Genomic DNA, 5,078 nt, shown 5'->3' with positions numbered 1-5,078 from the left:
CATTCTCTCTCTCTCTCTCTCTCTCTCTCTCTCTCTCTCTCTCTCAATTTGAATTATAAGTCGTGGTTGTTAAACTTAAATCTGCTCTCCAATTAGACTACATCTGGTATGCAGCCGAGCTAAAAGTCGCTAGGGATCTCTGTCAGGATAAAGTAGGCTCACTAGAACTAAAATAAAAAAGTAGCAGTAGAAGGCATTAGCATTTCAGTCCAATGACGTGCTTTTATTGTTCTCACAGTCTCCAGACGATTATATCCACCTTTGGGTATGCTTTTAGTAAAGAAATGATTAATGAAGGCTATTCACCCCACCAGTCCCTAAAGTGTGTTCTAAGGTGATTGGAATAATCTGGAAATAGATTCAAGGAGTTAGCATTCTCTTCTCCACATTGCTCTTTTCCTTCAGCTTTCCCGATTTCATCGTTAGCTCTTCGTCGTCAATCCTCTACCATTTTCTCTCCTCCTTCGTCACACACACACACACACACACACACACACACACACACACACAATATAGCTCTTCCACCCCTCTTTCCCACGCTCCTCCCCCCTTCCATGACCCAGGAGATAGAGACTCAAGGTGCTGACACCCCTACAGTCTCATGAGAGAGAGAGAGAGAGAGAGAGAGAGAGAGAGATAAAGAGAGAGAGAGAGAGAGAGAGAGAGAGAGAGAGAGAGAGAGAGAGACTTGTTTATACATTGATGTTTTGAGCGGTTGTATAATTATAAAATAAGGACATGTGTGGGTTTTGTGTGTATGTGTATGTGTGTGTGTGTGTGTGTGTGTGTGTGTGTGTGTGTGTGTGTGTGTGTGTGTACATATATATATGTATATATAGATAGACAGATAGATAGATAGATAGATAGATATAGATATACAAGAAATATACAGTATATCCCCCTAGTGCGCGCCTATATGGGCGGCAGAGGACGTCGCTTACTAGGAATTCACGTACTGTGAATACATAAACTTACGGAAAAAATTACATATGGGCGGCACCCCCCTTCGTGGGCAACCCTTGAGATGCCTTTCAAACCTAAGGGAAACTATCTAAGACATATTACCTAAGATTAAGTAAACCAACAAGATTATGGCTTTACTAGGTAAATCAACAAGGATATGGCTTAACTAAACCAACAGGAATACGGCTGCTCACCTTTACCCAAGAGGAAAACAGGCGTGATGGAGCTAAGAAGAGGATCCGAGGCAGGATGAGGCACCTAGCGTGCATCTCCTGCATCATCCACCACACCACCCAACACACCACCTTCCTTACCACTTTCGTCATCAGCACTTTCGACACTTTCACTACCTAATATACTCACTTTGTTCATAAACCTTTCAAAGTCTATTTCTGACACCTCAGACATCGAATCAGTATCTTGATCCTCCTTGGGATGTCACTCTTCTGATGTTGAAGGGAGTGATTCCTCACTTTGTTCAAACCAAAGGAAATGGGTGATGAGTGTTTACTTCCGTCTGTTTACTTCCTGGTTGTGCTTGTTGGTGTAGTAGCGGAAGGTTCTGTCCAGTGAAAACATCACCTCCTCCACTCACAACTGAGAGTGTTCGATGTCCTTGAATTCTTCCATGAATTTATCAAGGGCACACAGTACCCGGCTGATCTCCATCATGGACAAATCTTACTTCTCCATCACTGGTGTTGCTGGCTTTTCTGCTGCGATCTCCTGCTCTGCGTCGGCCTCGTCCACTCACTGCACGATTTCCTGGGGATCCTGCTCTACTACTGCTGAATGTAAACCCCTGATCTCCTCCAGCAAGACGGCCTGAAACACGGGCACAGCTTGTGCACTTGTGAGAGTGGCTGCCTCGGCAGCGGCCAGGGACTGAAAGCTGCTTCCCGGTGAGATTTCACGCAGATGCAGTACAAGGAGGCGCCAAGCATGGTTAATTGTTGCAGTGGTTTTATCTGCCCAAGAGGACAACAAGAGAGTGATGGCATCCTTGAGGTTGTATGACCGTCAAAAAGCGATAATAGTCTTCTCAGGAGTTGAAACTGGTTGTGTGGGTGCTGTGCATGGTGAGGATGAAGCAGGTGACGTGGGTAGAGAGTCCAAACCATCCTCGGCGTCCATGACATTACTCCCAATTGTGTTCAAGTCAAGAATTGCCTGCAGTTCCTCACAGCTGTAGGTCTTGCTGTGGAGGTGATCGTAGAGGCGTTGGTGGTATAGCTGCCTGACCATTGCAGTCAACTCCTGGTCTAGCGATTGGATGAGAGAGGTCGTTCTTGGGGGCAGAAAAACGATCTTGCATTCCTTGCTGAGGTCTGCTAGCCAGGTTGGATGACTTGGGGCATTGTTGAGGACGAGAAGCACCTTGAAGGGAATGCCAAGTTCCCGGGATTTAGCCTTGGCATCAGGGATGAAATGCTGCAACAGCCACTTGGAAATGATGCTACTCATCATCCAACCACTGGAGTTGCTGTACCAGTATACCCCTCTGTCATCTATGCAGCAAAGATTCTTGTAACATCTGGGGTGTGATGAGGTATGCACGACAACAGGACGCATCTTGTGTGAGGCTGATAAGTTCACGGCGAACATGACTGTTATCCTGCTCTCATTGATTTTTCTGCCCCGGACCTGGCACTATTGCTTACTGATATACGTACACTTCGGCATAGCCTTGTAGTATAGGGCTGTTTCATCAATGTTATAAGTTTGGTCTCTGCTGTAGCCGCCCTCGTCGATTATCCCCTTTAGGATGGCTGGATAATCCCTGGCCGTCATTTCATCCACTGATGCACACCCCCCCCTTGAAGTGAATGTGACGTAGCTCCTTCCTCTTCAGAAAGTGGCAAAGCCATCCCACGGAGGCTTTAAATGGTTTCTTTACAGCAAGCTTCAGAGCTGCAGCTTTGTAGAAAATCTTGGCCTGGTCCCTGATCTAGCGCCCGTTCAGTGGAACTCCTTCCTTCTCTTTCCTCAGGATAAATGTAGTCAGGTACCACTCCATAAGAATTATAGCCTGGTTGGTCAGCCTGCTTCTCCCGTCCAATGCCGCCATCCCATATGTCTTCACAGTCTTCTTTATGGCCTCCCTGTTAGCTCATATAGTTAGCATGGACCATTCTGCCAAGCCTAGTTCTTTGTCAATGGCCGTGTTACCCTTCCCATTCTCCTTCCTAATGACTTGCATCTTCATGGCATGGGTGATGCACATCTACTTCCTGGAGGAGGAGGCAGACATCCTGGCTCACACAAAAAAAATAGCCTCAGGGTACATGGGGACATAGCTGGAAGTGTAGCCTCTGTGCGCGTGTGTTTCCTCTGCTGGGACTCTCATAACCCTCCAAGCGGCGCATATGGGCATCACGTGACGAGTGCGCAGCATCGACGTCACAAGGTGGGCGGAGTGTAAGTAACCGTTATCACTTCTTGGAGAGGCAATGTCGCATACTCGGGGTAACCCCGGATTTGGGCCACTCTTCGCTGCCTGTCTCGCTTACGAGGAGTTCAATTCGCGTACTAATAAAAAATACTCTAAAAAAAAAAAAAAATAGGTCCTCGTGTACAAGGGGGATCACGTACTCGGAACTCAACTCGCGTACTGTGGGGATGTACTTTACATATATATATATATATATATATATATATATTGTGTGTGTGTGTTGAAGATAGATACATAGAGATCGATAAATAAAAAAAGTATAAAAAAAAAGTGGACCCTTGCTATAATGCACTAACTGGGGGAAAGCTTGGTCTGTTAACACTGATACATCCTAGGGTTCTCGCTGAGCCTGGATTTTAAACGCATTTTTGGAAATAAATGAGTGGAATAGCATATTCTGGTACTGAAAGTGTAAATTATACTCAATTTACACTACCTTTGCCCGTAATTTCTCCCTTTTGCTGCCTATTTCACATCTTTCTCATAGCCCTGCTTTGTGACTAGTATTGTATTACTAAGATCTGTTATTGCAACTTAGCAATCACGATGGGAAGAGGGCAATTTCAGGCCAGGTTATAGTAAAACGGGTAGGTAACACATGTATTACTACCCACTTCTTCCCCATTTAATGGACAATGGACAACGTTCATTACAGCCATCTGAAATCTTTTGGCATCTTGGTGTCCGTTACATCTGATTCTCACTATATCAGTGTCCGTTATATCAAGAGTGTTTTATATATATATATATATATATATATATATATATATATATATATATATATATATATATATATATATATATATATATATATATATATATATATATATATATATATATATATATATATATATATATATATATATATATATATATATATATATATATATATATATATATATATATATATATATATATATATATAATGTTGAGTTTGGTGGATATGTGTAGGAAAGGAAAGTATATGTGTATGAATGCGTGTGCGTGTGGATGTGTGCGTGTGTGTGTGTGTGTGGATGTGTTCGTGCGTGCGTGTGTGTGTGTGTGTGTGTGTGTGTGTGTGTGTGTTTTGCTGTCGTGGTCCCATGCTCATCAGAAAGTTTCCCTTCTCCTGCATTTACAGTTCTCCATTTAATTTTTAGAGAGGAAGTTTAGGGGCTTTTGTACAAGCGGAAATTCCAGCTCTCAGATAGACTGGTACCACCACATACAGGTGTCCTTCATGCTTGATCTGCTTTGGTGTTTCTCTTGTTTCTTTCAATTTCATTATGTTTCAGATACTACTTTCTTGATGCTTATGTAGTGTTGACAGAGTTCTCCTCGGTTTCGTCTCTCTCTCTCTCACACACACACACACACACACACACACACACACACACACACACACATACAAAAAAAAAGAAAAAAACAAGCCACACACGAGTATATGTATGCAAACACAGACATAGACCCATTAACATACTGAAGCACTTATAGTTTCTCTCTCTCTCTCACACACACACACACACACACACACACACACACACACACACACAGAATACGCAAGCCACACACGAGTATATGTATACTGAAGCTCTTCTAGTCTCTCTGTCTCTGTCTGTCTGTCTGTCTGTCTGTCTGTCTCTCTCTCTCTCTCTCTCTCTCTCTCTCTCTCTCTCTCTCT

The sequence above is a fragment of the Coenobita brevimanus genome, chromosome 58 (assembly GCF_032717465.1).
Source record: "Coenobita brevimanus isolate Jiangsu-jjx chromosome 58, ASM3271746v2, whole genome shotgun sequence".
Taxonomy (NCBI): Eukaryota; Metazoa; Arthropoda; class Malacostraca; order Decapoda; family Coenobitidae; genus Coenobita; species Coenobita brevimanus.
Note: the sequence above shows the minus strand (reverse complement) of the source record.